The sequence below is a fragment of the Pan paniscus genome, chromosome 5 (assembly GCF_029289425.2).
Source record: "Pan paniscus chromosome 5, NHGRI_mPanPan1-v2.0_pri, whole genome shotgun sequence".
Classification (NCBI taxonomy): Eukaryota; Metazoa; Chordata; class Mammalia; order Primates; family Hominidae; genus Pan; species Pan paniscus.
The window spans coordinates 45,847,761-45,854,579 of record NC_073254.2 but is presented as its reverse complement, the minus strand read 5'-3'; the positions used below and the strand labels follow the sequence as shown (position 1 = coordinate 45,854,579).

General features: G+C 43.4%; 1 pseudogene; it reads right to left on the bottom strand.

The window, feature by feature from the left end:
* Positions 1-5,405: 5,405 nt before the first annotated feature.
* Positions 5,406-6,819, bottom strand: LOC100983192 (large ribosomal subunit protein uL3-like; annotated as a pseudogene).

The following is a 6,819-nucleotide window of genomic DNA, read 5'->3' as shown; positions in this document are numbered from 1 at the left end:
TAGGCCTTTGAAGATTAATAACTGTGTTTCAGGTGGATATCTTCAGATGAGTAATTGATATTGTTTTACTGTTTTGGGGTGTTTTATGAGTTTGAAAAGCTGTTGGTTCTAGAGGGAAAGGTTTAACAAATAAGGAGAATCCAATATTTCTGCTTTCATTTTCTTGGCGTGGTATCCTCTGCGTGAATTTGAATGCTCAGTTGAATAGTTTTATTGCCTTAGTACACACTTGTCAAATGTAAAGTTGGAAGGACCCTTTTCAGGAAGGGTTTCCTGTGAACATTCACTTAGTAAATTCTTGTGGATGACTCTTGTAAGAGGTCTCAGTGCTTAGAAGTAATGAAAATGAAGAACAAGATCCTTTCACCTTCAGCGGCCTTTGGGATCGATACTCAAAATATTTGCCAGCCCTTACAGCTTGGGCACCAGCCAGCAGGAGCAGAGGTGAGTGGTCCAGGAGCTGGGCAGCTCTGGGAAGAGCAGCTGCATGTGGGCCCTGGGTGCTAAGCAGGCCTGCTCATTGTGTGTCCTGGAAGAGCTGTGTTCTAAAGGAGGCCACAGGAGTTCTTAGCTCCTTAGTGTGTGACAGACTGTGCTTCAGAGGGCACCGTGCTCCACTTGGTCTTAATTTTGAAAGTTTACATTGAGGTGAAGGTAGATATTGACAGCTGTTCACTCTTCATGTGCTGTGTTCAGATTACGGATGAATCCATGAGCAGGGCCTTTGCCTTATCCTAGAAACACGTAGTTATCTTCCCTCATGTTGTTGCTGGCACATCACATGTTGATAAGTACCTCTCAAGATTACCTTGATAGACCCGTAGCTGTAGAAGAGCACTTAGTTCTCACCTCTGCCCTTCCCCTTATTCTTGCACCATGGTCATGCTAGAGACCCATGGGGTTTATTTTCCTGGCTAAGGCAAACTGTTGGGAAATGCAAGAATGAGAGCTTCTATTGTGTAAATCTGGATGAAGAATAACTGCTTGTTTAGAACAAATAAATGTCACAGGCTTTGATTATAGTTATGACTTCAAAAATATGCTAAGACCATTTACTTACTGAGGAAATCTTACCTACTTATAGTATTTCAAATTGATTGCAGTCACTAGTGACTTTCAGTTACGATGAAGGGAAGAATCTTGAGCTAAACGCAGGGTTGTCTGAAGTGATGATAGGAGTGGAAACAGGATGGTAACTAATGGATTTAGGTTAATGAGTTCTGAGAAAATCAACCAGCCCCTGCAAGTCACAACTCTGTGTCTCTAGGTGGACACCTGTCTGTCTTGAGGCAGTCATCATATAATACGCATCACATAGATTTTAGTCATATGGATTTTGAAACTCTGGAAACCATATGTCTGCAGCTCCCTTTCATGACCATGCTTGTGCTGGTTTATCTGATCTCCTTAGCTGTACCAGCTGCTGTGGCATAAGCTTCTTGAGCTTCTCTTTTTAGAGCTGATCATTATCTGGCGGCTGTCGCTATAATTTTCTTGAATACAAGTAAACATTACTTATAAACTTTTAAATTTCTCCATTTAATTTTTCTCTCTCTCTCTTTTTTTAATGTAGAGGCCTACTTTGCTGGCATCTTTGGGTCCTACTCAGTCATAAACCACCCTCTCCACCCTAGAGTAGCCACTCTTGATTTCTAACACAGATGAGTTCTGCCAGGTCTAGTTGAATGGCATTATACAGTCACCATCATGACCCTGGGTCTCATCATCTCGCTGTGTGTGGTCGTAGCCTATTCACTCCCATGGCTGTCCAATGCTCCACTTTATAAATAACTCACATTTCCTGTTCTTTCCCTTTTGATAGACAATTTTGTTGTATCCAGATTTTACAAATCGTGCTGCTATGAATAATATTTTCATATATTTTGGCACACACATACACACATTTCTATTGGTTTAGAACTAAGAGTGCTATTGCTGGATCATAGGTGAGTAGATGCTTGTCTTAGTCTCTCAAAAACCAAGTTTCTAGTAGTAAACAAACAGTAGAGGAGGGTGAATCTCTTACTTAGAAATTACTCAGATAATAAATGAAGAAGGAATGAGAGACTGAGACTATAATAACTCTTTTGCAACCCATCATGAATTAACAGATTTAGCCATTGAATAGCAATGGCAATTAACAACACAATAAAAGAAAAAACTAATGTGAGGTTCTTCCTCTTGATGGAAGAACACAATACAGCACCATCAAACAAGTCCAAGTGAAAAAGAAACCAAGCCTGAATAGAAGCTGATCTCCATAGCCAATTACCAATTTAGAGGCAATACAGATAATAGAAATACATATTAAACTATGCCTTGGGGAGCAATCAGCAAAATGCACGCTATGGGAAGCTCTACCACACAATATAAATTTCAAGGAAGAATCTATAGAATAAAGACAACAAAAGCATATTTCTAAAGGTAAAACTAAATCATAATATTGGATGATAAAAATAAAAATAGAACAAAGAAGTGATGATCGTAAAAGTCAGGTTGTGTCTTTATTTGAGGGAAGAAAGAGTTTATTGCTGGGCTGGAGCAAATGATGGGGCTTCTGGTTTGCCCCACAAACATCTATCCCTGGTGATTAATGGGTGTTTACTTTGTATTAAAGGACACAAATTTTAGACATTTTTTTCTTTTGGAGTCCTATATTTTATTTTATGACACAAAGGCTAATGAAAAAATGATTTATAGAGTATGGTTGCTGTTTTGCACGAAGCCTCCTCCCCATCTTCTTTTCTGGACACTGAGCACCCAGAACAACCAGCAGCCCCAGGACCCCCAGCAGGGGTGACCTCACTTCTAGGTATGGATGCAGCTGACATCGCCAGAGGCAACATGCAGGTCTACTCCTTGACTCCTGGAAGAACCTGATAGGACACAGCTGAAGGGAAGCCTTCCCCGCCATCTGCAGGCTCTTGGCCATCAGTGTAGAGGGAGCGGGTCCTCACTTCTCCACAGGCGTCTTCACGGCCATAGCCTCCTCTCTGCATGGGGAGTAAGGCCTGGCCCTTCGCCTGAACACGGTGACAGGGATCTCGCCAAAGGTGGAGATCACACCATTCCTCCTTTAGCAACCTCACGCTTCTTTTGCTTTACAGGAAAGTTGACTCAGGCTGGTGTCCAGTAAAGAAATCCCAAGGAGAGGCCGGGTGCGGTGGCTCACGCCTGTAATCCCAGGACTTTGGGAGGTCGAGGCGGGCAGATCACGAGGTCAGGAGATTGAGACCATCCTGGCTAACACGGTGAAACCCCGTCTCTACTAAAAAATACAAAACATTAGCCGGGCGTGGTGGTGGGCACCTGTAGTCCCAGCTACTCGGGAGGCTGAGCCAGAATGGCGTGAACCCGGGAGGCGGAGCTTGCAGTGCTCCTGCTCCCAGGAGGCGGATGCCCAGGATGAACTTTAAGGTGGAGAGAGGAATGTCATTGCTCATCCTCCAGGTTCCAAGTAAGAACCTTCCTGCCCAGCCCATCTCGATCTCCCTGAATCCTCAACGCTAATGAGGACTGTCTGCTTCTCACCTCCCTAGACTGGGCTTTTTAACACTGGAAAGTGGATGTGATTTCTAGTTTCAGCATGTCCTGGTTTATTGTGCTGCCAGTAAAATAAAATCAAAATACATATTGAATAAATAATAAATAACCCATAGTGAGCAAAGGCTTACAATGTATTTTTTTGAGTCAAGACCTCACTCTGGCCTGGGCTGGAGCCCAGTGGTGGGATCGTAGCTCAATGCAGCCTTGTATTTATGAGCTCAAGGGATCTTCCCACCTCAGCCTCCACAATACCTGGAAATACAAGCGCCCACCACCAGGCCCAGCTGTTTACTTATTTTTATTTATTTTAGAGACGAGGGTCCCACTATGTTGTCCAAGCTGGTCTCCAATTCCTGATCTCAAGCAATCCTCTTGCCTTAGCATCCTGAATTGCTGGGATTACAGGCGTGAGCTGTCATGCCCAGCTTGTAATGTACTGAGATTATCAAGGTTTCTTTCTCCAAGTATGGACACAGCAGCAGACACCCCTTGTCTCTTGGGTCAGGACACTGGGTAAAGTGGAATAGCAAGGCAACAAAGTCACTGCAGAAAGCACCCACGTGGAAGAGGTCCAGCAGGGAGAGCCACCTGTTCCAGGGACACCATATTTAGGGATAACTCCTCTTTCTGGGCAGGACTGTTCTTTGATTACTTTTGTATTCACAATAGTTCTGAAATCATAGGATGATGAGACTCAAGACTGGCTAGGGTTTTATTTTGGTTTAGTTTTTATTTTGTTTTGTTTTGTTTTTTTCAAAAAACCATCATGAGATTTGTTAATATTTTGAATGGTTTTTGTGTCTCAATTTCCTTCAGAACTTAACTCTTCTTAACATTTCACAGTCCACTTTCAGTTAAAAATGTACTAGTACCCATAAATAGAGAAATCTTGCAACCATTTATCCTCTATAAAATGTCCATCTTTATGGTACAGATATTATATGTAATATATCTATATAGGTTATAAGTCCCACAAGAAAAAAACTTCTTCTTATCTTTAAACAGTTCTATGTATATAAATTAGAGTAAATGAGGGGAACAAGATAGCCTTTTGCACTTAGCTCAGTATTTACCATTTTTGATCATCTTCATCTTTTCTGATAACCTCATTTCCCACCTGGTATCATTTGCCTTTAGCCTGAAGAATTTTCTTTACCAATTGTTATTGTGCAGATCTGCTGGTGACAAATTCTCTTAATTTTCTTTTACCTGAAACATCTCCTTATTTTGCCTGTCCTTGAAGGACATCTGTGCTGGATATAGAATTCTTAGTTGTCCTTTTTGTCTTCCAGCACTTTAAAGGTGTTATTCTACTTTCTTTTGTTTCTATGGTTTCTAATAAGAAGTCGTTGGTCAGGACAAGAGGAACAGAGAAACCAAAACTGAGGAAATAACATGGTAGACCTAAAACTTATCAATAATGAAAAAAAAAACCTATATGAATCAACACTCCAATGAAGGGCAGAGATTGTGTGAATTGGTTAAAAAAAAAAACAAAACACAGAACCCAACCATATGCTCTTTCCAGATATGCACTTTCTTTGTTTCTTTTTTTTAATTTAACTTTTATTTTTAGTTAAGGAGTACATGTACAGGTTTGTTATATAGGTAAACTTGTGTCATGCGGTTTTATTGTACAGATTATTTCTGTACCCATTAGTACCCACCCAAGTATTAAGCCTTAGTACCCATTAGCTATTTTTCCTGATCCTCTCCCTCCTCCCACCCTCTACCTTCAAGTGGACCCCAGTGTGTGTTGTTCCCCTCTGCGTGTCCATGTGTTCTCATCATATAACTCCTACTTATAAGTGAGAACATGTGGTAGTTGGTTTTCTGTTCCTGCCTTAGTTTGCTAAGGATAATGGCCTCCAACTCCATCCATGTTCCTGCAAAGGACATGATCTCATTCTTTTTTATGGCTGCATAGTATTCTGTGGTGTATATGTGCCACATTTTCTTTTTCTTTTTTTTTTTTAATGGAATATAACTTTTATTGAGACCCCACCAGTTGCAAAATCTGTTCCCAGCATTAAGCTCCTTCTTCCTTTGCAATTCGGTCTTTCTTGAGTGGTCCCATGAATGCTTTCTTCTCCTCCATAGTCTGGAAGCAGCCATGGCCAAACTTGGAGGCGGTGTCAATGAACTTAGGGTCAATCTTCTCCAGAGCCCGCTGCTTTGTCTGCACCAGCAAGGACTTGCGGAGGGTGAGCACCCACTTCTTGGTTCCCACCACACAGCCTTTCAGCATGACAAAGTCATTGGTCACTTCACCATAGTGGACGAAGCCACCCAAAGGGTTGATGCTCTTGTCAGACAGGTCATAGTCAGTGGAGGCATTATTCTTGATCAGCTTGCCGTCCTTGATAAGGTAGCCCTAGCCAATCCTATAGATCTTCTTGTTGATCTCAGTGCGGTGATGGTAGCCTTTCTGCCCACCACGTACCACAGAGAAGCCCACACGAGCAGGATGCCATGCCCCAATACAGGCCACCTTGCGCAGGCCTTGGTGGGTCTTGCAGGGCAGCTTCTTGGTGTGCCAACGACTGGTGACCCTTTTGTAGCCTTTGCCCTTGGTCACCCTGATGACGTCGATCATCTCATCCTGCCCAAACACTTGGTTCACAGGTACCTGCTGCTTGAGCCTCTCACCAGCCCAGTCCAGCTTCTCAGCCACAGTGCCTCCATTCACCTGGATCTCCATCAGGTGGGCCTTATTCTGGCACAGAGGAAGCAGGTGCATCTGGGTGTGGGCAATGACGCAGATGACTTGGCAGTACTTCTTCATGCTGCTGAAGTCCTTCTCCAGCTGCTTCTTGCCATCCTCATCCTGCCATTTCTTGCAGTACTTGGTAAAGGCCTTCTTCTTAGATTGATGCCAGTTCTTATAGAAATGCCTCTTGCATTCATCACTGATGTGCTCAGCGAAGACAGTCTTGCAAGTCCGGAGGCCTTGAGGGGTTTCCACGCAGCCCACAATGCCCACTGGTGGCCTCTCCACAATGGTCACAGCCTCCACCACCTCCTTCTTGTTCACCTTGGATCCTGGCCTGTCGACTTCCTGCACGATGTGGGTCATGCCAGCCTTGTATCCCAGGAAGGCTGTGAGGTGGACCAGCTTGGACGGGTCATCCTTAGGGAAGCTCTTCACCTTCCCACGATGCCTGTTGCTGCGCTTCCAAGGCAGGAAGCCGAGGGACCCATGTCTGGGAGTGGAGAACTTTCTGTGAGACATCACGCCATCAAATCCTGCCGGTAGAGCATATTTGCCACATT